The sequence below is a fragment of the Caretta caretta genome, chromosome 6 (assembly GCF_965140235.1).
Source record: "Caretta caretta isolate rCarCar2 chromosome 6, rCarCar1.hap1, whole genome shotgun sequence".
Classification (NCBI taxonomy): domain Eukaryota; kingdom Metazoa; phylum Chordata; order Testudines; family Cheloniidae; genus Caretta; species Caretta caretta.
This window is the reverse complement of record NC_134211.1, coordinates 25,903,381-25,929,987: the sequence shown is the minus strand read 5'-3', so window position 1 is coordinate 25,929,987 and position 26,607 is coordinate 25,903,381. Positions and strand designations below refer to the sequence as shown.

At 44.7% G+C, this 26,607-nt stretch overlaps 1 long non-coding RNA gene across 1 annotated transcript in view; it reads right to left on the bottom strand.

The window, feature by feature from the left end:
• LOC142072490 (uncharacterized) overlaps nucleotides 1–19,669 on the bottom strand; it is a 33,698-nt gene extending 14,029 nt beyond the window's left edge. Inside the window, exons 1-2 of the long non-coding RNA XR_012668885.1 lie at nucleotides 19,578–19,669; nucleotides 18,515–18,558 (exon numbers count right to left, since the gene is read on the bottom strand). This is a non-coding gene — a long non-coding RNA (uncharacterized LOC142072490). The remainder of the gene's footprint in view (nucleotides 1–18,514; nucleotides 18,559–19,577) is intronic.
• Nucleotides 19,670–26,607: the final 6,938 nt, after the last annotated feature.

The window sequence follows — 26,607 nt, the reverse complement described above, 5'->3', positions numbered from 1 at the left end:
CTCATGGCCATGCTCACACAAAGGTTCTCCAGTCCTTCACGCTTGCAAAGTATCTACTGAAACGGATGGCATCTTAGCTTGCTCAACTATTGGGATGTTAGAATGGGTTGTGGTAATTTTACCTTTCCCCTTCCCTGGTGGATGCTGGACCACAGGCCCAGAGCCAGCAGCAAGAGCTCACCAAAAGCTCATTGATGATTTCTATGCAAATCCTAGGGTCCTGGGGTGGACAAGTTAGCCCAGAAACTGGAATTGCAAGAATGTTACACTCCTTATTTTAGGAGGCTGACATGGAGTTGATTTAGGGTGGATAATTGTGTCAGGTGGACTCCAATAAAAATGGGTAATACTTTTCACTTCTGCTGTGCCTTTCATCTGAGGAGCACAAATCACGTTGCAAGCATTAATTAAAAGCTTCACCAGAAGCAGCTAAGTATTACAGTATCTGCATTTTACTGATTGGGAAACTGAGGCAGGGAGATTACAGGTTGTGCCCAAGGCCACATGTTGAGTCAGTGACGGAGCTGGATTCCCTGCCGGATCTGGTAGAAAATGCCAGGGGATTTCTTTAGGAAGGATGTGTGTCATTTCGGCTCGTGTTAACCTAGCTGCCGGTCCATTGCATTTGAAATAATGTTACCTTCTTAAAAGAAAGCAGTTGTCATTAAATATTCCTCTCTCAATAAATGTATGTTAGATGCCCCTATATTAGGGAGGAAAAGGCCTGCTCAGTATTTTGAGCTGTACCGTTGAGGTTGTACCGAGCGTCTGGGTCACTCAAACACATTACACAAGGAGACCTGGTTAGAGGGGATTACAGAATACGTGAGCCTGATTCTCACTTACTTCATTCCTACACTTGGGGACAAGGAAAGTGCAGGACTGGCGGAAGGTGCCTTTAAATCACTCTTCTGGTCTGCGGATGTCCTGCCTGGCTCCCTGTGTAAATTCAAGCAGCCTCAGAACTATTCTAACCTACTTTGCTTCCCATGACTCCCACTGTGTTCTGGGAAGCACAGAATTGCTATAGCACAATATAATCCAACCCTGTCCCTGACCATCCCGCTACACCAAGGGGACAGATTAGGAGCAGGGCTTTTGTATAGACCTGACTTGTGCTCTACACTGGCTGGGGAGGTCCTCCGTACACAGGAGCTTACGTTCTTAGCTGGTGGAAGTTGACTTCAGTGGAGCTACATTGTACATCAGCTGAGGATCTGGCCCAGGGTATTCTCAGGGGGACTCACTTTAAGGCCCTCTTTGCATGTTAGAGCTGTGTAAAAAGGCCAGAGCATAACTGACAACTGGCTCCAGTGTGTACCACTTCAACCATTAAAACTTTCAGCCATGCAGAACCTGGCCTTCTCAGACAAGCCCTGTACTGTATAATTAAAACTACAACTACTATAATAAAAACTAACCTAGTGCTCTCTAGCTGGCAGAGCTGGGCACATGCTGGTCTGGGCTCTACGCCATCAAAGCCCTTTGGAAGCCCAGCTTTTCTTGCACGTTGCCTGGGGTCTTTCATCACTGTTCTGTGCACCAGCACCAGCAGCATTGCCAGTAGACGTGACGGCCCCTTAGCCTTGGCAGTGGAAAGGTTAATGAGTGGAGATGAGCAACTTAGCCCAAAGCGGACACTGGTGGGCGGGAGCAGGCAGCTCCATCCCCCTTTTCCCATAGTGGTGGAGGTGCCACCCTGCCTGTCAGGGTGGAGAATGGCTGACCCTGCTCAATCAGTAGGTTGTGTTGCTTGAGAGCAAGAAGCCTGAAAACTACATTTAACCGGGAGTTGAATTTCAAAGCCAACAATGATTAAAAGGTTGGACTAAGGCAAAGCAAACCGACACCTTAATTGCGATGAGCTTTCTCATCTTCCCTGGAAGCTGCACAAGGTGGAGCCTCTTCCCATGTCAGCTTGACTCCACTTTGCTTTAATGAAGCAAGACAATGAAATAATTCCAATGTCTAAGTGAGGTAGGGGAGAGGGAAGCCCCACCTTTAAACTGTGTTCCTAGCCCAACAGGGAGCTTTGTGTGTCCAGGCTGTGGTCAGGCCTTCTGGGGCTGGGAATTGTTCACTTTCAAGAAGAAGCAAGCTTTACAGGATCTCCAGCCTCCCCCAGCACAGAGCCCCTGAGTCCTCACCACTTATACTTGGCTGAGCTGATGTCATCGCTATTGACCCAGCTGGTGAAAAGTGACTAGTGATTTTGGGTGTCCACCCTGAGTCTCCTTAGAAGGGCCAAATTTCAGAGCGTGGATGCTCAGCACTTTCTGAAAATCAGGCCCACCCCTTTGATGGTTCAGATTGGACATACCTAGTCACGCTTGAATATCTTGGCTTCAGTATCAGCCAATCTCACTGTTCATAATGATGGTGCCAGTTACTCTGATACAAACTGGCACCTTTATGGCAGGTGTCACCAGGCGGTGCTGTTACACATAATCTGCCATGTTCTTTTTTCTTAGAGCTGTTCTACGCTAACGGTTAGGTCAGCTGAGCTACCTCGCTCAGATGTGAAAATGTCACTCCCCTGAGAAATGTAGTTAAGCAGATGGGTGACAGTAGTACCAGAATGGGACAATAGGTGCAGCCTTCTAGTTTTCCTTGGTGTGCTCCACCCCCCGCTCTGCCCCAAGGCCTCACCCCCCCATTCTGGCCCTTCCCCCGAGGCTCCACCTTTCCTTTGCCTCTTCCCACCCCCCACTCCACCCCAGCTCAAATAGTTGTGAAGACACAGGATAGTGAGTATTTGTGATCAACCCATGATTTAACAAATAAAAAGTGAAAAGGCACTTGCATAACAAATATATTTCGGGCAATTGTTTTTGCCTGACAGACACTCCATGAGTGAAAAAGAGAGCACATTCATTAAAAATATGGCGCATTGTGCACCTATTCACTCAGCAATAATTAGCCTTGAAAAAAATCATGGCTTTCTACTCATGCCTGACTTGGGCAGGGAAAGTCAAGCCCTGTCCTGATATTTTATCATAAGCTTTCTTAAAAAGGCAGTGTTCAGTAACGAGCACAAACAGGTTTCCACACAGCATGCAGCCCAGCTTTGTCTCCCTGGCTGCGTTTGCCACACCCGGGCTGGAATGCTCTACAACTGACAGTGCTCGTGGCTGAAAAACGAACGTCAAGTAATCACAGCTACCATTCCAGAGGTAGCTCTTGCCTAGCTAATCCATGTGGATTACACTCATCGCCACCTAAGTACTCAGGCTGTGTCCCCTAGCAAGGGCTGACTAGTGATAGACAGCAGGATTTGGCTCCATAATTTTAATTCAAAGCCTTCTTTGGGTGGCTGAAGTTTTTCTTTCAAAGCATTTTAGCACACTTTTTTAAAACTACAGCGTTAAAAACCAATATTCTGTCCTGTAACTTCAAACCAGCAGAAAAGATAAGAATTCTTCCTTATGTGTCTTGCGCCTGGTTGTTTCTGACCCTAGTACAGGTACAGTATGTTACTTTGTTAAGACCAAACATGAAGGGGAAATAGAGTGACCAGACAGCAAGTGTGAAAAATCGGGACAGAGGGTGGGGGTAATAGGAGCCTATATAAGAAAAAGACCCAAAAATCGGGACTGTCCCTATAAAATCGGGACATCTGGTCACCCTAGGGGGAAACGTAATCCAGACTGTCATTTTGTTCCTTGCTTGTTCATTTTATTGAGAGGGTTAGAGGTAGCACAGAGGAAGCACAGCAGCTGGTCTCTGTTAGGCGTTACTGCCCAGATTCTCTCTTGCATTACAGCTGTCTGTGCTGCACCACTCGCTCAGCACAGCTCTGAAGGGTCTCCTAATGTGTGTGGAGTCTCTGCTGACATTAACATCTATGGGAAGTCTAGGACCCGCCCTCACTGCAGTCCTGGTGGGTGTGTAGGGGGCATGGCTGAGCTTCCCTGTACTTCCATAATCCCTGACTGGCACACAGCTCTCAGCTTTTGAAGAAGATTGAAACAGGACAGGGAGGCCTCACTTCACTAATGCAGGAGGATGGGGAGTGCTGCTAGCCAAAGTCAGGGAGAGGAGGGGGGGTGGGCTCTCTGCTTTAGCTGAGAAGGGAAAGCAGCTCCCCCTTCAAACCATGCAGCTGTGCCAGAGTCAAGAAAGCACAAAGGGGGCTTAAAGCTCCTTTTGCATCCCTGCACCCTCCTCTCAGGTTGTGTTGTATGCTCCTGGGCTGCCGTTGAGGTACCCTGCTTGCATCCGTGTTCCCAAACCAACCGAAGCGTTCTAGAACCCAGCGCATCACAATGAGAGCGAGGCAGGGCTGCACCATGGACATTTATAGAGCTATACTGATTTACACCAGCTGACAATCTGCTTCTTACCCTTAAAATATTCCTGCAGTCCTGCCAGTATCTTGCCTTGGGGAGACTAACTAAGTGACACTGTTACTATTTTATCTGGTAAAGTATATATAATCAGCTGGCAGAAAAACAAACAATCTCATCAGTCATTGATTGAGGCCACTCCTAGTTGTATATTTATTAAAATCCACGACATTTATCATCTCGGAACTTCAGCCAGTGACTGGTTCCAGAGTAGCAGCCATGTTAGTCTGTATTCGCAAAAAGAAAAGGAGGACTTTTGGCACCTTAGAGACTAACAAATTTATTTCAACCAGTGACTGTTCTCCTGCACTGGGATTCCCAAGCCACGTATTGCTATTAAATATGTCGTCACTTTATGACGTCCTACTGTTGGAAATAAAAGGAGTCTTTGTTGGAATGCCTCGCCCTCAATGTGTCAATGGGCAGTTCCTTCACAGAAGCTATTACACTGGGCCTGAGTCTCCTCCCTCTGAAGCCAGGGGTGGATTTGCCCTAAACTTCAGTGGGGTTGGGCACAAGGCACAGCCACTTTAGACAGTCCAGGATTTATTAGACCATGAAGCTGCCCAGCACTGGCAGCAGTTGTGAATAGAAAATATGCTGCAGAAATAGGTCTTTCTGTAACATACCAAAATACCGCCTCGTAGAGAGCCTGCTTCTGCTACCTTTGTTCACGCTGAGTAGTTCCCTTACTGTGCATTTATCCCAGGGCAGAATCTGGCCCTTCATAACAAAGATTTTCCTTGGATCACACGTACCCATTGGCTTAAAACGTATATGATCCTGAAGCTATTCTGACAGCACAGTCCCCATCCCAGAGATGTCCTCATCCAGTGAATAGGACACTGGACAGAATCAGGGGATCTAGGTTCTGTTCCCCAGGTCTGCCACTCAGCTGTTCTGTGACCTTGGGGGAGTCACTTGGCCTGGCGTACTTCTGTTTCCCCATCTGTCCTTAGTGTGCCAGGTCTAGCTAGGCTGTAAGAGTTCTTTGAGCTAAAACCTGGCTCTTTCAATGTGTTTGTACAGGGCCTAGCGCAGTGGAGCTCTGATGAAAGTCCGGGCCCTTGGTAATTTGATTCCCACTTCATCCAGATGCATATCACTGGGTCTCAGTAAATCATCCTTGAAACAGGTTGCACATAAAACAAGTATTACGTTGCCAATATGAGCCATAGATTAGCATGAGAGCAGAGCCAGAAAAATCAGGTACAAGGTACTTTGCTTGAAATAACTGATTCACATGCTATACAAACACACTTCAACAGTCTCAGAAGCTGTTCTGTGGGTGGGCTGAGTCATATAGATCCTGCCACTTGGACTTTGAGTTTTGTGCCAGATGGAGGAGCAGGGTTTCTTTCAAAATCATCATCATAAAATCAAACCTGCTTTTCATATCTGATTGGAAGCAAATTCAGAGCTGAGCCAGATGCAACAGCTGAAATCCCAAAGCCTCCCAACCTTGAAGTTCAGTTCTGGGGTTTGATGCTGTTTCAAGCTTTACAACCGTCCCTGGCTGAAATCCTGATCCCATCAAAGTCAATGCAAAACGCCCACTGACCTCACTGGGGCCAGGACTTCAAGCTTAGCTAGAATGGGTCAAATTAAAGCAACTGTCACGGCTGTGCAAATAACGATGCCTACAAATCCGAGCCCCGATAAACTTTGACGGAGTTCAGATCTGAATCTTTATAGCTGAGGCCCATCTTTAATTGTAAAATGCCGGACACAAGAAGGGTTCCTATATTAATTTTTTAAACAGGACTAATGGAAGGGGTGCCAGAGAAGAGAGGGGCTGAGGCTGCAATGAAAGTTTCAGTGGGTGGGATTATTTTACTGGAATGGATTTTCCCATGTGTTGAACAAATTCCACGTGGTTACCTGCAGGGCCGTCCCGAGCTATTTTGGTGCCCTACAGAGCCCCTCCGAGGGGGGAGCTGTGTGGGGCCCCAAGCCTTCACAGGGAGGAGTGTGGGGGGCAGGGAACTGGCCCCAGGCATCCGTGGGGGGGGCTGTGTGGGGCTTTGCCCCAGGCCTCCACCGGGGTGGGGGGGGGGGGCCCCGCCCCAAGCCTCCGTGGGGGATGGGGAGGAAGGGGGGCTAGCCACTTCCTGCAGGAAGTGGAGTGACCTGGCCCCAGCCTGCTCCGCTCCCCTGGCTCCCAGGCTTGGGGGGGAACCACTCCCCAGCACTCGCCGGCAGCGGGGCTGGGAGCCAGGGAAGCGGAGCAGGCTGGGGCCAGGTCACTCCACTTACTGGTGAGTGAAGGGAGCCCGACCGCTCCTGGAGTCCTCAGAGGAGGGGGGGGGGGCGGGGCAGGAGCAGAGCAGGGGCAGGGGCTGGGGAAGAGCCGGAGCAGGGGCTGGAGCAGCACGCAGCTGCACAGGGCACCAGGAGCTGCCCTATGCAGCTGCGTACTTTGCGTATGGCTGAGGATGGCCCTGGTTGCCTGCCAGGGAGAGGTTGAAGGAGGGGGAAGACATTGGTGGAACAAAGAACTCAGTTCAAGGAGACTTTATCAGCATTGCATGCCATTTACATGTTCCCTTAAAAATGCACCCCTCAGCTGTCTGTGAGCAGTAGGTACTATCTGCTCAGTATGGGGCTACCTGCTGTTTGGGGTTTGAGCAGCACCATCCAGTCCTGAACCAGTTGCAGATTCATTGCTACATAGCATGCTGTCATATAGCTCTCTCCTTTCTCCCAGGGTTAGGCTCATTTATTTTCTCATTGCTCTTTGATGAAATATCTTTTATGATTCAAGATAATTTGAGGAAGTAGCTTTCTCATAATCCTTTGCCTATCAGTATGAAGTTCTTCCTAATCACAGTTACTCTACTGCCTTTCTCTGGGTCTGGACTGTGCTTGTTCTGCCCAGTTTCCACCTTTTATTTATGGCCACTGATTTCATATTTGGTGAGCATCTGTCTTAGTTCTGCACATTGTGTTGTGGTGAGGTGGTCTGCTGGGGCAGGGGATAATTCTGTGCAGGGATCTGAAGCCATCTAGCTTGTTGTTGCTTTTGGTTTGTGGCACGTTTGTTGCTGTTTTAATTGCTGCGCTAGCATCTTGAGACCGCAGCATCATGGTTTATCTTTCAGATTCTGCTGTGTGGGTGAGATGCTGAATTTTGAATAGATGGATGATCATTTTATTTTACAAAGTCCAGAAGCGAGCAGGGCATCTCCCATTACAAATAAATAGCATAGAGTCCCTGACCTGAAAAGGTTACAATCCAAATGAAACATGGACAACAACACATCAGTTTGGGGGAGACGAGACAGTGGACACAGTAACAAGATTGTGTGGTCTCTCTGCAAAGCCATGCACACAGCATTGATGGAGCTGGGAGGGTGGGGGCGGGAAGTCCTCTGCTGGTGTAAACTGGGATGTGTGTGTGTGTGTGAAAAATCAATAAAATAAATAGATGTCTTAGAAAAGCGGAGGAAACATTCTTGGCATTAACTCAACTGTGGTCATTTTGCAGAGGTGGCCACCACCTAATGGCTATTAGGCAGGCAAGAGCACTCGCTGTGGCTGCTCTCCAGCTGTGGAGAGCATCTGCTTCCTTTGGGTGAGATATCTGGTGGTGAGCCAGGAAGGAAAGTTGGCTTGGCTCCTGGAATTACATGATGGTCTGTGCACAGGAAACCAAAGGGACTGTCACCACCTGGCAAAACTGCCCTGTGCCAGTACATGGTAAAATCCTGAGACCATCTCCTGGAGTTCTGGTGGCTTTCTATGACTAACCCCTCGCCCAAGGGCAAGAACTGCACTGAACAGTTGTGCAAATGGTATGAATCATCAAGCATTCTCTGGTGTGGGTGTGTATTACTTCTCCTTGGCAACCCAACAGTGCATGTGTTCTCCACCCAGGGCTCGAGACTTGGCCTTTGATGGGTTTTCATTCTGCCTAGTTTTACAATGGGATGTGTATGTGTGAGAGAGAGAAAGGAGATCTGAGGCTGAGAGGAGCAGAGAGTCAGCAATGCAGTGTGAGATGCATGAGGAAAATGGCTGTAGAGAACTCACCTAACTCACCCCAGGAAAAGTTCACCCAATGCCTGAAGCTCCATTCAGCAATGGAGCAACACTGATTTACACCAGTTGAGGATGTTTGATCCATTGAGTCTAACGATTGCTACAGGTAAACTCTTTTCCTTTTAAGGAAGAGTACCGCTTGCTGCTGAAGAGAAACCATTTTAGGTTATGGGTTCTCATGTAAGGGATGCTTTGGCACTATTGCATATCTAAGGGTAGGTCTTCTCTTGCAACATTAAAGCGTTACCGCGGCAGCTCTCCCAGCGCTGTAAAAAACCCACCTCCATGAAGGAAGTAGCTCCCAGTGCTGGGAACTGCACTGTCTACACTGGCATGTTACAGCGCTGAAACTTACAGTGCTCAGGGGGGTGTTTTTTCACACCCCTGAGCGAGGAAGTTGCAGCGCTGTGAAGTGGCAGTGTAGGCAAGGCCTAAGGCTCAAGCACCTGATGCATTAAAGTGAGCCTTGCAATTCAAAGATACACTAGTGCTTGTAATAAGTGAATGGTGTCACATTGTCTGTGTGTAAATTCTGGATGGACATGCCATTGTTATGGATGGTGTACAGAGCTTCCAGGAAAGCAACATATTAATCAGTCTCAGATTTGCAATGATCTTTCTTCCCAGATTTCAGCTACAGTAGAGCCCAGCACAAGATAAATTTTTCCCTGATCGACCTAGAAATATTTCCTTACACCTGAAAGTGTCCTGCTGCTGACCTCTCCAATGTTGTTGATTTTTATTTATTATTGTTGGTATTATGGTAATGGCTATGGTAAAGACCCCAACCAAGATCAGACTCCTATTGTACTAGGCACTATACATCCACAAAGAGACAGCCATGCCCCTACAGCTAGCAACTCATTCATTTTTGTCTATGAAGATACTATACCCATCCTTAACACACCTCATTGTTCCTGTGTGACCCAGCTTACCTTGTACAAAAGACTACACTGGAGCTGACAGATTGGAATAACAGGGATGTTGCAGGGCAGGACTGAAATGCATTGGAAGAGCTGTGTGGGGAAAATCTGTGTGGGGAAAATCTGAATGCTGCCTGCCTATAGCAAGCCTAGCTCCAGCCATTGCCATGAATATCCATGAGCTCTCATATAACCTAGGCCAGTTTAAACACCATTAGACCAAACTGTTTCATGTATCAGCTTTCAGCAGGCTAAGTCCATTTTGTACTGGACAGGTCCCTACACCCCCTACCCCCACCCCATTGCTGCCTTGGCAGAGAAGGCAAAGGCAGAATTAGCCTGCAGACTGAATGACCCTTCCCCAGAGGAGGTGGGGCCCCTCCAGCACACAGGGTATATGGGACAGCGGGAGAAGCTTGCACTTGCCATGTACACTTCATTGTCTAAGGGTGTCCATCTGGCATCTTCCATCAGCACTAAAAATAGCATTTAAATAATGCCAAAAAATGCACAAAGGAATGGTTTAACACAAGGGCTCCCTGTGAGTAGAGTGCCAACTGAGCAGCATCTTATTCAAGCGGAGGGACCACAGAAGAGTCAGAGAGAGATTTCCTGAAAGCCAATTCGAAGTGACTAGGAATAACAATGCTGACTAAGGCACTTTGGACCAGATTCTGCCACCCTTACTCACACCCAATGGCACCTTGCTCTGCAGCTAGTTCCATTGACTTCTGGTCTGTGCTATTCAGGTTCTTACACTGTGCCCATTACCATAGTATCAGAGGATCTTCCAATAGTATTCTAAACAACATAAATCTGTTACCTATGGTTCCTTCCTTTGTTGCTAATGGGACTACTTGTGGCATTAGGTGGTACTCATTATAAGGACATCGAAATCTGGCTGCTAGAAACTAGAGTAGATGCCATGGAAACAGGTTAGTAAGGCTCTATTTGTACTGCAGGGGTTCCTGGAGTCAGGGGTTTGGCATTTCTTCCTTCCTAGCCTGAGTGATAGGAAATGCAATCTGGGTCCATTCTTTCAGTCACCTTCCCCTCTCTCCTAACCCCCTGTTGAGAACAACCATAAATGCCTGGGGAAACCTGCCCGCTAATCACAGCACCCGATTGTATTTCCTAGTGCTAGAAGCAGAGTGGGGATGGACAAGCCCTGATGAAGTACCCTGATATTTGGACACCTAATTGTGATGCATCAGGCTGCTCCTCAGGCAAGAGGACCGGCCTCTGAGTTTTCATCATTGGAATTGCTGCCTTAGGCCTTGGATACATGAACGCATTTATTTCTGTACAACTTAAGAGGCAAATTTAAACCAACAGTTATACTCGTATAGCCCCCACTCCCCATGTGGGTATTCTTATTCTGGTATAAGGGGGCCATTTTCCAGTTATCTTATATCATCTGGGGAGGGGTTTAACTTTAAGCTAAAGCACACAAAGCCATTATAATACCTAAATATGAGTGTCCACACAGGGTGTTATACTGATATACAGGTCTCAATATAACTATATCAGCATTACTGGTAAAATGTTCCAGACAAGGCCTTCCATTCTAATAGGGACAGCTGAAGCTGTCCAGAATGAATAAGCAACTCATTGAATGAGTGATTTGTGTCTGCTGAAGAGAGACCTGCTTTATTTTTGTGTGGAGAGGGATCTGTGGAAGGTGGTGGGGTTTTGAGCCCCCACTACTGAAACCTTCCTTCTTGTGTTTACTAGTTAGAGCATTTAAGTGGATTCAGCAAAGAACAACCAGGGAGAACTTGAGTTTAAAGCATAGGAAAAGCAGAGGAATTAATGAGTCACCAGAGATAAGAGGTCAGCATCCTTCTCTTATCAGCTTGCATAGTGCTAAGATATGTAAAAAGGTGAGGTCCACAATGTGATGTGCCTTTAAAATTCCAGGGGCATGTGATCAGTGGGGAACTGAGCCACACCCCACTGAAATCAATGAAAAGACTTCTATTAACTTCAGTGGCCTTTGGATCAGGCCTTGGGAGTCACATCTTGAACTGCTATAGTAAATGTTTAGCCTTCTCTTACCCATTCAGTGACACCTTTTTACCAGTATCTGACCAAGCCAACGCCCACTGAGAACTTCCAGTTACGTTCCAAGTCAGTTCAGAAAGTTAGCATAGTTAAATAAACTGCAGGTGATAAAACAGCTGTGCGGCCACATGAAAAGCATTTGTGTGTTGCCACATATTCTGCATTACTGATATAACTGTAGAGAAATCGCCTCCAGAAAGGGTAGGTTGGACTGTACAGAGCAACTTATCTTGACTCTCCGAAGTTCTTTTGAGATGCAATTAAGTGATACAGTAATGTGTGTATATACATGTACCACAGTGAATGTTCCCCTACTATTACAGCTACCTGTAACCCTCTCAATAAAATGAGTCTCTTCAGTGATACATAAACTGCTCAAGGATCAAAAGGATTCGGCATTTCCTGAGCACTGTAACACTTCAATCACATGGACCCAGCCTTCTTAGCTGGCTCAGTACCTCTTCCACCCAGCCTTCATACCCACCCCACCCACAGCACACAGCTTCCTTAATTCCTGCTGGAACAGAAGGCTTAGGTACAGATTATTAGCTTCCCATAGGTATTTCCCAATGTGGCCAGTTCCTTCCATTTTATGACTGATCATTTTTACAATAAGGATTACCGAATGAGAAAGCTACTTAGTCATTCTAGCCACATACCACAGGTGCTTAACTCATTCCGCTCTTTTTGGAGGTTCTTTGTTCCACCATCCAGTAATGATAACTGAGCAGCTAAGCAGAGGACCATTTATTAATGCTTTCTGATCCTCAGGGAACTACAATGGGTCAAGCACCCCAAGTAAACAAGTAGTTGGGAGTTTCAAGGCTTTATTCTCGTAAGGACTTTGATACAGTATCACATTTCCCTCCAAATTAACCTCTCTGGTTACTGTCTTTCCAACATAAGCCTGATTCCTTCCCTGGATAATCCTATCAGAGTCACTCAGGTACACACTGCTTAGTTTTATATTAGATTTCCACCAGTGACAGAAATTATTATTATTGATATTACCATAGCATCTAGGGTCCTTAGTCCTGGACCAGGGCTCAGTTGTGCTAGGCACTGTACAAATACAGAACAAAAAGACAGCCCTGCCCCAAAGAGCTTATAGACTAAGTACATTATACCTCTTTTTAAAAAAATCCATTGCTTTTGGGTTATTAATCTGCACTTTTGTGACATGAAGGGAAAATGTTGGAGTATTCACAGATTAAAGAGCAAGGGGATGTCTTTCTACATTTTTGTATTATACTTTCAAGAAGATCAGTTAGAAGAAAAGGTTCATTGTATGTACATTTTATGTGTTTACTGATTTGAGGCCCAATCCTGCATTTCTGACTTCCAAACTCCCACTGAAGTCAATGGAGTGCACAATAATAAATAAATAACATCAGTAGATCTGAAAGCAAAGGATTGGGTTCTTGATTTGTATTACTTCAGTGCCGCAAGATCACCTTTTCCCCTCTTTCTCGCAAACAGTTAGTCACCACTGAGGAATAATTTTTTCATATGGTCTGATCAGTAGAACTGTATGGTTTTAGGCCATATGCACATTTCCTGACTAGATATAGGGTGAGTCAGGTTTAAATAAGTAGTGTTTGAAAGAGGTCAAGGTTAAAACTAAAAACTTTTTTCTGTAGGAGAAAACTGTTAACACATCAGCCCCAATGACACCGCCAGAGATGGGAGGTTTTTACTATGGAGTGAGAGAATTGGTGAGAAAATCACCCATACATAAAACTGCAGCTCAGGTAAGTGTGACCTTCGAAACCAGAAAAGGGTAATGTTGAGACTCAGTACTTTAGTGCATGCAGCTGATGTTTTCATCACCCACTCACAGCCTTAAATGATGGACATTGAAAAATGACTTTAGCTTAGATCCTCATGAATATAAGGGACCAGATGCTGCTGCCAGTCACAGCAGTGTAAACCTGGACTAATTGCACTGGCTTCAGTGGGATTATTCTTGATTTACACCAGGGTATCTGAGCAGAACCTGACCTAAGGTTATTTTTCTGACATGCCCATTTCCTCTATGTTTATTGCCTTCCTGCTTTATCACTGATTAAAGGACACAATCTTTTTCCATTCACAAAAAATGCCTTGCAGGCTTTATACACCTCAGAATAGATTTCCTAGACATCCTAACTAGAAGGTGATTTTTCCTGGGACATTTCTCACTGTCTCAGAGAATACTTTCTCAACTGTCTGACTGGTGGGTCTTGCCCACATGCTCAGGGTCTAACTAATCGCCATATTTGGGTTCAGGAAGGAATTTTCTCTCATCAGATTGGCAGAGACCCTGGAGTGTTTTTGCCTTCCTCTGCAGCCTGGGGCACGGGTCCCTTCCAGGTTTAAACTAGTGTAAATGGTGGATTCTCTGTAACTTGAAGTCTTTAAATCATGATTTGAGGACTTCAGTAATTTAGCGAGAGGTTCGGGGTCTATTACAGGAGAGACGGGGTGAGGTTTTGCGGCCTGCGATGTGCAGGAGGTCAGACTAGATCAGTGGGTCTCAAACGTATTCGATCGGGCCTCCTGTCCGTAGTCATTTACTCCTCCCCCAAACCCCAAGTACATGTACCGCCACTGAGCTCTGAAGGCAGAGTGGAGAGCAGCGGCTGCTGGCGGGGCTCCCAGCTCTGAAGGCAGCACGACACCAGCAGCAGCGCAGAAGTAAGGTTGGGTGGTGATGTGAAAACGGATATCTGTCAGTGTCGCTTTTCACAGCGGACTTAGCGCACCATGGCCACCCTTTCTTCTGTGCTGCTGCTGCCAGCCCAGGGCTGACAACTGGAGCCCAGCCACCTCCTGGGGAGGGATTGGGGGGTGTGGGGAGGAGAGCCTGAGTGGTGGGGCTCTCTGGCTGTCAGCCCCAGGGCGGTGGGGTTTCCGCTGTCTCCTTCATCCAGCCACCTGGGGCTGACAGCCAGAGCAGTTCTCAACCAAAAAGAAAAAAAAGCACACAGCTCACGCCTCCCTTGACACATTCCCATGCCTCCATTGAGAGGCCCACCCCTCAGTTTGAGAAGCAAGGGACAAGATGATCATGATGGTCCCTGCTGATCTTAAAGTCTATGAGACTTTCCTAGAGTGAGAAATTGTTATTTTGTTGGGACTGAGTGGTTATGCTCCATATTGTTTCCCAGGCAGTCTCAGGTCCCAAAGTGGCCAGGAAAGGACCTTGAGCCACAAAGTTCAGATCTGGGCCAGAACTTTTTGAAAGCTTAGAGGTGTTTGGTACTAGGGTTTTGGTATGGGGTAAGCCAGCCTGCCAGCCACCAAATTTGAATCCAGATGAGAAGTTCCCCAATATTTGTTTTGAGAATGGGAAATAGGGAGGTATCTGTTCTGGGGTTTGGGGACGGGTCTGTCTCTAAATGCAGCATGATGGTGCTACATAAGAATTACACAAGCAGGAAGTCGGTCTTGATTTTTTTACATACATCATTTCATACAAGATTCAGCCATGCCTTTTTGGATCTCGAACTATTCACATTAAATCATCAAGTTGCTGTGGCCTTCTAACAGTTATTTCCCCTTTCTTACAAAAAAAAGTGACATCTGCCTTTTATGACTTGTTCCCACTGTCCCTTCCTCACCTTAGATGATTCAGCCCTTAGATGATTCAGTCCATATATAGTAAAGTCCTGCTGAGACATATCCCATGGACTGTGAGAAAGTGAATAACCTCAGCACTGACGATAACTACATTTTTTAGCCCTTAAGTTACGAAAGATTACATCAGAACAATTAGGATCACCCAGCAGAACTTAAGCCAGTGACATGCTTAGAGATGCTTTTGGTATTATTTACCAAGGTGGGGCCAGCTGTTCAGAAAGAATCCAAATAACTGACAGAGGAAAAAAGGGGCTAACCTGTTCGAGTTGCACTATCAGTAAATATTAACATAGTAATGCAAAGCAGCCAAACCTGCATTACCCACCTAGAGTCTGAAACAAAAGACAATGGATAAGAGCAATCATATGGCACCTGGGCCTTGTAAATGCCAGATGCCAGAGCTACTGCTCAAACGTATTAAGTTCACCTGTGGGGGGAAAGTTCACCTGGGGGGGAGGGGATTCAAATTTGGGAGAGATGGGGGAAACAAACAGAAAAATGTTAGATTTACCTCTCGTCCCACCTCAATCCGTTCCACTCCTGAGCTTCTCCATCATCTTAGAAACTGGTTTGAAATGTTTACTTTCTGCCACTGGCTGGACAGCTGCTGCAGTTGATCCACTGGATGCAACTGCTGTTCTGCATAGCAGCAAATATGTTTATTACCCCAGCATGACTTGAGAAACTAACAGCTTCACTCCATCATTCCCTTTGTGTTGCCAGTTAGTTTGATTGGCATCTATAGCTGTCCCTTCTACTAATGGAGACTTCAGTTGCTTTATTTTTTAGCTAAAATGACTGGTTTGGGGATTATAACTATTATGCTTAAAATGTTACTTAAAGGAGCTTGGACACTGTAGCCAGCTACTGGGCATGAAAATTGTACATTAAAGTAAGGGGAAAGCATCAACCTTTGGAGAAGAGAGGGGATAGAGGAATTTGAAATCTTGTCTTTAAACATGGCATACCACCATATCCTGTACATAAGAGAGAACTACACTGGTAGCAGCATAATGAAAATTAAATATGGTACCAGCCCCATGGCCTGTCATCTTACAACATCTGCAGAGAAAGGAAACAGAGAAAGAATATACCTCTGCACTTCCTGGTTCTGGCCACAACTGGAAGCGTACATTTTGAGAAATTTTTCTTTTGCTATCTCTAGCCAGAAGCAGAAAATCCTGGAAATTGCACAGGATCACCAGATCCTGTGAGATGTCCACCCCAGTTCTGCAGAATCCAAGAAGGTAGAATCATTTTTCAAGGGGTTGGATAAGTGCCCAGTCTTTGAGGCACTTATTTGAGCTTATCTTGAAGTTCACCTATGGCTAATAAAACTGATAGCTAACTTTATAACTTTCACAGAATCATAGAAGATTAGGGTTGGAAAAGACTCCAGGAGGTCATCTAGTCCAATCCCCTGCTCAAAGCAGGACCAACACCAACTAAATCATCCTAGCCAGGGCTTTGTCAAGCCAAGCCTTAAAAACCTCTAAGTATGGAGATTCCACCACCTCTCTAGGTAACCCATTCCAGTGCTTCACCACCCTCCCAGTGAAACAGTTTTTCCTAATATTCAACCTAGACTTCCCCCACTGCAACTAGAGACCACTGCCTCTTGTTCTGTCATCTGCTGCTGCCACCACTGAGAACAGCCGAGCTCCATCCTCTTTGGAACCCCCCTTCAGGTAGTTGAAGGCTGCTATCAAATCCCCCCTCACTCTTCTCTTCTGCAGGCCAAATAAGCCCAGTTCCCTCAGCCTCTCCTCGTAAGTCATGTGCCCCAGCCCCCTGATCATTTTTGTTGCCCTCCGCTGGAATCTTTCCAATTTTTCCACATCCTTTCTGTAGTAGGGGGCCCAAAACTGGATGCAATATTCCAGGTGTGGCCTCACCAGTGTCGAATAGAGGGGAATAATCACTTCCCTCGATCTGCTGGCAATGCTCCTACTAATGCAGTCCAATATGCCATTAGCCATCTTGGCAACAAGGGCAAACTGTTGACTCATATCCAGCTTTTCATCCACTGTAATCCCCAGGTCCTTTTCTGCAGAACTGCTACTTAGTCAGTCCTCACTCCGTAGCAGTGCATGGGATTCTTTTGTCCTAAGTGCAGGACTCTTCACTTGTCCTTGTGGGACCTCATCAAATTTCTTTTGGCCCAATCCTCCAATTTGTCTAGGTCACTCTGGACCCTATCCCTATCCTCCAGTGTGTCTACCTCTCCTCCCAGCTTAGTGTCACCCACAAACTTGCTGAGGGTGCAATCCATCCCACCATCCAGATCATTAATGAAGATGTTGTACAAAACCGGCCCCGGGACCGACCCCTGGGGCACTCCGCTTGATACCGGCTGCCAACTAGACATCGAGCCATCAATCACTAATGTTGAGCCCAACAATCTAGCCAGCTTTTTATCCACCGTATAGTCCATTCATCCAATCCATACTTCTTTAATTTGCTGGCAAGAATACTGTGGGCAGACTGTTTGGGGTCTTTAATTCAGCATGTGCGGTCGACTTATTACTATATTGCCCAGCTTTTACAGTAATTTCCAGCAAATGCTGTAGCTGTAACCCTGAACAGCAGACCACAGTCATAAACAGTTATCAGTCTGGAGAAAAACAATTGGCATGATTTTTAACCAACGTGAACTAATTATGCATTCAAGGGCAGAGCCAGCACTGAAGTCAAAGCTGTTTATTACTGTTCCTGTAAAATAAATGTACCCAAATATTTATACTGAATAAACATGGCCTTGGAGACTAAACATATTGGGATATCACTTTAAAATGGTGAGCTACAGTTAAATCATTTCCTGATCTCATTAAACAAGAGTACGTTTTCAATGTATTCTGTGGGGTTGCAAAACAACCAATACCTTGTTCATCTCAGGAAAGCATTAGTAAGGCTATGGGGTTTGTATGGCATGTTCCAAGCAGAAGGAAAGTCAGGTTTTTTGTTTTTATTAGGATAAGTAGGGAGTCAGTGGCCCATCCTATGGGGAAGCATTATAATCCAGCTCTGTCATCTCTGAAGGCTGTGGTTGTGGTCAGGTTGAAAAATTGAATCAAAAGCTGTAGCCGGATATCAAAATTATTAAGCAACATCACAAAGAAGATCTAGCTATAAGCCTAAGAAAGGAATAGCTTACTGGAAATGGCACATTTCTTCCCAGCCCTACCTCACTGTTGAATTACAGCGTAGCAGTTTACAGTATATAATAGTGACACCTCTGATTAGCGTCGATGAATCATTTAAAAAACTGTTTAGGAACAAAGAATCTACATCAGGTAAATATTAATAAATTAAGCAATAAGATCTACTTTATATTGCTGATTAATGCATTGATGTGTATAGAGTGAGAACTTCTCAAAGGCTGGGCAAATAAACTGCTGTCATTTCCCTTGTTTTCATGATGCCAAAAATCAGATTTTTGCAGTGTATAAATCCAAAAAGATTCAGTCTACAGGTATTTAAATCACTGTATTCATTAAATAAATATTAAGTATCTCCTACCTCACCCGCTAGCAGTCTTTCAGATCAGTTGTGAACGGGAAGATCTATAAGAAAAATATAATTGAACACTATTTAGATATATTCTGGAATGGGTTTTTCCTTAATTAATTTGAAATTAAAAAAAAAAAGACATTTACTAACAAACATTCACAACTCTCACAGAAATCATCATGTCTATATTACATTTACTTATATTATTTTGAACACAAAAGCTCTAGGAGGTCAGCCATCATGCTCTGATCTGCATTTCTATCTCTTTGTGTGCATATACAGCGAGACAAGGTGGGTAAGAATCTTTTATAGGACCAGCTTCTGTTGAGGAAAAAAGACAGCCTTTCTAGCTACACAGGGCTCTTCTTCAGGCCTGGGAAAGGCACTCAGTGTCACAGTGACATACAAAGTGGAACAGATTGTTTAGCGTAAGTCGTTAAAACATATTGTAAGAGACCATTCAAGGTGAAGAGGCCAGTTAATAGCTCACATGCAGTTGTGATGTAGCTGGTTAGGATTTTAGAGAGACAAGATGGGTGAGGCAACATCTTTCATTGGACCAACTTCTGTTTGTGAGAGAGAAAAGCTTTTGACCTTGCACAGAGCTCTTCAGAAGAAGTTGGTCCAATAATAGATATTACCTCACCTGCCTTGTCTTGCTACTTAATAGCTTGGCAGTCATAGGACAAAAGGGGCAGTTAGGGGTTTACAGATGGTTGTAATAAGCCATAAATCCAGTGTCTGTATTAAGACCATGACTTTTGGTGTCTAGCAAAGTTATGCATTTAAGCTCCCAGGCCTGACCCATCTGAGGGGTCAGATATTGAGTGATCATTTGGGAAAAATGGTCATCCATGGGTGATATGGTGTCTTTTATCATTTTTCTGTGAGAGTTCACTCAAGAGTGTACTGAGTGGCTTGTTATTGGGGCATCTAGTGCACTGGATGAGGTGTGTACACACACTAATTTATTTATGCTACACTGGCCATGTGAACCAAGGAATAAATACCTTTGTTTCTCCAAGAATGGAATAAACTGAAAACCAGGGAATAAACTGCATTCACTTTTCACCTTAAACTTTCTCGCTTGCACTGTGCCCACTAACATAACTCAGATGAGACTTCCGTAATTCCAATCCCGTGAGCAGTTTCCTCCTGCCCCCACCTCCACAACTGCCCTTTAAAAAAAAGGAAAAAAATGGGGATGAGGGATAAGCTGGGCCCAATTCTCCATTTACTTACACCAATGACAATCAGGAGTAACTCCAGTGCAATGAATGGTGTTTCACCAGGTACAAAACTAATGTGAGAGGAAGTTCAGGTCCTTTGTCTTAAATAGGCAGAAGATGAGCTGAAAGCAAGGATTAAAAATTACCCTGGTAGAAACTACAGGGCCCTGAGGAATGTGAGTAATTTCTAGAGCAGTCAGTGGGGGTTATGTGTATCCCCTGGGATAGGAAGGAGAGACAGGGCCATTGAAGGCATTTAGGTGCCTAATTGCCATTAAAATCAGTGGCTAAATACTGAATTTGATGTTCTTGGCCGAAGTATTTTTAGTGAGGTGTGGACCAGAAAACCCCTACAAATCAATGCAATGCTGTATCCCATTGGAGAGTTGGGTATCATAGCTGAATGGTATGTAGCCTGTGGGAAGATCCTGAGCTGTTGCAAATTGTTATAGCTCCATAGACAAGGTATACCAGCTGAGGATCTGCCTCTTAGGGCTAAAAACTATCAGGTTACAAAATAGCAGCCTTGAACTCACATTACAGTCAGCAGAAAAATCTATTTTTTGTGCTATTTCCCCACCCCCCTCACAACACCACCTGTATAGCTGGTTTGCTTTACTTACTAGGACTCCTGGTAACTAAGGGTAGGTCTACACTACCCGCCTGATCAGCGGGCAGCGATCGATCCAGCGGGAATTGATTTATCGCGTCTAGTCTAGACACGATAAATCGACCCCCGAGCGCTCTCCCGTCGACTCCTGTACTCCAGCTCCACGAGAGGCGCAAGCGGAGTTGACGGGGAAGCGGCAGCAGTCAACTCACTGTGGTGAGGACACCACGGTAAGTCGATTTAAGTATGTCAACTTCAGCTATGTTATTCACGTAGCTGAAGTTGCGTAACTTAGATAGATTCCCCCCCAGTGTAGACCAGGGCTAAGGCAACCAGGTTGTGCAGGCAGAAGGATGCAAAAAGGAGTATCACCATAAGTGTTTAAAACTCTAAAACTATTACAAAAATACCTTTCTTCTAATATCCATTAAATAAAATATGTGATAAAGTGGGGAGTAAAAGATTTTATGGGCAGTTGTGTGGGATGACCTACATAACACACTTTTGCTTTCATCGTTCATGAATAATGCATCCACACCAAATTCACAACAGTAAAAGCAAACTACACTCCCATGCATTTCAATGGGATTTTCCCCATTGACTTCAATAGAAGATGGTTTGGGTCCCAGTATATAACCAACTTTTTAAAATCGTGCTGTTCTGCAGAACAAAAATTGCTTTAGAAGATTGTTTCAGGGAATTCTTAAAATGTGTGAGGGTCAAAGACAATGGTGACTTGCTATTTAATTTATGAGATAACGGAGAAGTTTTTTTTTTTTTAAAAAGTGTGTGTTAAACTAGGGGAAGCACACATGGAAACAAAATTATATATTATTGAATGAATGTCTGTATGTTTCACAATGTCTTCTGCTGAAAAGTAAACTTTTGCCAACAGTTACAATGCTTCTTACCTGTTACCACAGTTATTTCCTAATCTAAGTATAGGGACAAACTGCTATAGTTCAGATCGCATTTGCCAAGAGTTCTCAGACATTGTATCTAAAATACAGCAGTTTTCCACTATACTTGGAATACAGAATAATGCTGAATGTGGCTAATGCTGTCTATTTAATGGCAACTACTGTACTTACATTATAGTACTCTATATACTGTAGACATAGAGGCTTGAGATGATGGATGGTTGAAGATATAAGACTAATAAACCCAGCTCAGTCTTGTAAAGAAACAAATTCCCATATCAAGTTTACAGGCCCTGAATGATGAGTAGAAAAGTGGGAAACAATGGGCTTCTCTCTCAGCCAAAAAGCAGCCTTACATTTCCCGTATCCACTCCAGCAGTGATGATCTGAACTGCAGTTATCCCAAATTTACTGTTATCTGAAATACGGTCATGTCCTCCAACATGAAAATTCCCTTTATAAGCCAAATCTATTTAAATCCCCCATGACATTTGGAAAAATCCAGATTGTACTGTACCAGTTAATGATAAGTAGCTGCATTGTATTTGCTACCCCAAGCACTGAAAATGAAATTAACATTACGTTGTTATAAACAAAAGCCTTTTGATAAAAAAAAAGCTCACACAGCCTGATATTTTAACCTCTGATTAAAATAGATTATAGTAAGTAGCAATGACATGGTTTTTTCATTATCCAATAATTTAAATCTACGCCAAACAGGTATTACACCTATTAATGTTAGGTGACAGCAAAGCCATATAGCAGGGTTAAGGCTGTTATTTATTTTGAAATAATTGATTACTGGTTCCCATTTCCTTTCAAATTGTTGAGTTCTCTGTTGCTCTTGCTGAGGCTTGTATCATTAAGATTTATTCAGACTGGGTTAAACTATACAACCTGTTGTGGTTCTAATAGAGTCCATGCCATCAGGAATGGCTTTTTCTTTTTTAAAAGCTAGTCTTAAAAATTAATAAAAGTTTTTATACCCATTTTATGAAACGTTTTTCAATGCCAAAAACATACTGATATTTTAGGAACAATAATTTCCAATATGCCCTCTCATGTGTGCCTGTTACTTCTACCTAAAAGCTTTGTGTTAATTGACATGACAATATTACATAAAAATAAGAGTTCTTGTAATTTACATTGATCGCAAGCTAGGACCCCAGTCCTGCAAAGACTTGTGTGTAACTTTATGCACTGTGAGTAATCCCACTGGAGTCTCATTTCATGATCAGGGGCTAGCACATTTTCTATTGAGCAGATCTGTCCATTCTGAGCCGAAACCTGCTATGGTTAGTGCTGCAAAAGGCCACACTTTCTACTGAACAAGCACACGGAGGCCTGGTCTACACTAGAAAATTAAGTTGGCATAACTACACCGCTCAGGGGTGTGAAAAATCCACACCCCGATTGGTGTAGTTAAGAAACCTAAGTCCATGTATAGCCAGTGCTAGGCTGATGGAAGAATCCTTCTGTCGTCTTAGCTACTGCCTCTCGGCGAGGTGGAATATCGATGCCGACAGGAGACTCTCTCCCATCGACAAAGGTAGGATCTACGCTGAAGGGCCACATTGGTGCAGCAGAGCAGCTGTGCTGCCATAGTGTTTTAAGTATAGAGTAGCATTTACATAGACACAAAACTGATGTATTTAAAAATGTGTAAAGTTCCTGTTACGAAATCACTTCTAATCCAATAATCTCAAAGCACTTCACATATAACTAATTATATACATCGCAACTCCCTTGTGAGTTAAATAAAGTATTACTTTACTGTTGTCTACGTCACACACTGAGGCACAGAGAAGTTAAGTGACTTATCCAAATTCATAAAGAGATGGGATAGACCAGGGGTCTCAAACACAGAGACCGCTGGGTTATTTTCTGCGGCACACGAGCTCCCCGTGGCACCCCCGCCCCCCCACCCGCAGCATTTACCTAGAGCGGCTCCGGCCCAGCAGGATCCCTTCCTGCCTGCCCTGCCCCCGCGCCACTCCGCGAAGCAGCCGGGACCGGGGGGGAGGAGGGGGCACAGGTTCCCCGTTCCCGGCCAATGAAAGCTTAGGGGAGGTACCTGGAGGAGCGGCCAGGGCAACACACAGACCCCTGTGCTCCCCCCTTCCCCTCCCGCAGGTTCTGTCTGCTTCCTGGAGCGGCACAGGGGCAGGGCAGGCAGGCAGGGAGCCTGCCCTGCCCCCAGTGCACGCCAGGCCGGACCTGCCCCCCGAACCCATCCTGCACCCTGACCCCCTGCCCTGAGCCCCCTGACGCACCCTGAACCCCTCCTGCACCCCCCTGGGGGCAGGGAGGGGGTGGAGTTGGGGTGGGGATTTCAGGGAAGGGGTTGGAATGGGGGCAGGGAAGGGGTGGGAAGAGGCGGGGCGGGGCCTCACAGAAGGGGTGGAGTAGGGGAGGGGCTGGGGCAGCGGGGGGTGGGTGGTGGTGGTCAGTGATGCAGCCCTTGGGCAGATGTACTAGTCCTCATGTGGCCCTCACGATCATTTGAGTTTGAGACCCCTGGGATAGACTGACTCTAGTCCTATGCTTGGACTTCTGAAGGTTAAGCAAGAGTCAAATAACCTTGGACAAATTGAATAGGGCTTCTTTTTAGCTCAGGTGTCCGTCATGTCTGTCCTAACAGCTTTTATTGTTCACTTTTCATTTTAGCAGTGCCAACAAGATGACAACATGCTGCTTGTATGTGTTTCGTTATATATACACATTTCCAGTTGGGCGAGGCCCTGCCTTTTTAAAATGACAAACCCGTGGGAAACAACTCCATTAAGAAAACAGAAAGGCAGTACTGAGTGTGTATCTGCAGAAGTGAGTTTCACTGATGAAGTAAGCTGTAGCTCATGAAAGCTTATGCTCTAATAAATTTGTTAGTCTCTAAGGTGCCACAAGTCCTCCTTTTCTTTTTGCAGATACAGACTAACACGGCTGCTACTCTGAAACCGGTCATTGAAAACCAAGTACATGTTCTATTTTTAGAAATCTGAAGTAGGGTATGTGCAAACATGTACCTTCCTGTAGGCCTGATGTTATTTGAACCTTCCTCCCAGGTGCTCCTTTTCCCACTGCTGACTCGATGTCTTTTTCAGGCCGCTCTTCTCTTCCTGGAGCAATGTTGCATTTCCTGTGTGCAAGGTTAATTCCCTCTCCTACTTCACAGCCATTCTTAAAACTGCCTTGTGCTTAGCTGCCCAGCTTTGATCTCCTCCCACTTGCAGTCAGCCCCCGCTCCATCCTCCTTATTAGTCTGTGTTGTAGCTTTACAAAGTAGACTATGAACTCCTGTTGGGCAGAAGCCTGGCCATTTTATGGATTTTGATAATGCCTTGTACAATTAGTGTTGCTCCATGAGTTAAGTTATGTTCACATAGGACATAGTTTTCTATCGTGGCACAGAGGTTAGTTAGTATTAGAGCATTATTCTCAGCACTGAAATAAAGGAAAAACAATAAACTCGCATACTTTGTTTCCTCCTGAATCATCGATAGTAGAAGAGTATTCTGGATCTTTCATCCATAAAAGAAGTATCGCCTTTGAAGCCAGAAGCACTAACATTTGATTTCAGGGACAGAATGAATATCTGCTAAAACGTGTATTGATGTGCAGCAGACATGTATTCCCTATTGTGGGTCTGATTGTGCTGCCCTTACTCATGTTTAAAATCAGTGGAACTATTTGCATAGTAAGGGACTACTCACTATGAGTAAAGGTAGAAGAATCAGCACCGCTGGGGTGAAATTCACCCCTGTGCAGAGGGACAGCACAAACACCACTTAATTCCCGCTAGGCCATTGTGAGGCCTTAGAAGTCACATTGTGTCAGGGACCAGCACAACAGCAGAGGTGCACTTTACTAAAGACATCAAAAAGAAACTGGTATTCACTTTGGGGAGTTCACTTGCATAGGAAAGGGTTTGGTAGCTGCAACAAGTGGATGCTTAAGGTGAAATCCTGGCCCCACTAGAGTTTTGCCGTATTCAGTGGAACAAAGAGTCACACAGAACACGTTCACTTTAACTAACCCTGAAAGCATTTACTTTAAAAATGTCAAGAAATATAGCTCATTCAAAAAGCTAGGGGATATGTGTGGAAAGAAAAGCTGTGCAGGCTGCATAATTGATTAAACGTGATTTTTGAAATGGCATATCTGAAGCAACTACAAAGTGCTTGTTACAAATTTTCACCTTTATCCTGGCCCCACTTCAGAGAAGCAGTGATACTTGGTATACCCCATTGTCTTCAGTGGAACTTAAGCAAATGTATTTCAGTTAAGCATGTGCTTAAGTGCTTTCCTGAATTAAGGCTGAATTTTCGAGCTGCTGAGCATCCCAAATGGGAATTCCCTCCCTAAGGAAAATCCTACACTTAACTTTGATATACTGTTTATGGCGTTGTTTAAAATGTAAAGGTGAAGCAGGCAACAAAACCAAAGCATGTTTCTATTTTGTGAAAAGCCTTTTGGTAAGCAGTCACATGCAGCCAGTGACAGATTGTGTGCAGTAGAACCCAGTTATGCGTAGAATTGTTTTGATTTCAGCAGGATTTGGGGAATGCAACAGGTCCAGACATTGTCTGATATTGGCCCATTCAAATGTTATGATAACTACAGCATTAATACAGTGCATTATATGCTTTTATTTTAATATGCAAAATCTTTTATATTTAATTTAAAACAGACACTGATCAAGTGACAGACTGTACCATGACCTATGGATCAAAGGCCATGGAAGCCTGTTGTGTAATGGGGGACTACTGGCATGCCGTTTAATGTCCTATTAATGTTAAGAAAAGGGAGCTGTTAGGTAGGATAAATAATACTAACAATTAAGGAATTTAAATAAATATTACATTAAGGAAAACAAATAGGCAAACACCAAAGTAATGCTAGGTGTCAAACAAAAAACTTACCAGCCAAACAAATGGAGGAAAGTCAGGACAGCAATTGATAACGCATCACCTGTTATCACTCATACACTGCCATTTGTGCCTTAGGTTTTTATGTAAATGTTTGTTCCATCTGTTAGAATAACTGGTCCCAATGGGTGAGAGGAGGATAAGGATTATGGGTCAGTTTAAAACTTCCTCTACTTTCCATTTGTAGCACATGCACACTTACTCATTGCTGTGCTTGCCTGCTCTACTTTTTTGTATTGGAAATAAAAGAAATGTTGACAAGAATCATAGTACCACATAAAGTGATGAAGGTGGTCAGCATAAGTGGGAAAGAAAAATACAGGTCTGTTCACGAAGACAGAGGAAAATTATGTATATTCCCTACTGCAATGACTGAACCAAGAGCTATGTTTTAGTTTTTGATGCGGGGGCGGGGAGG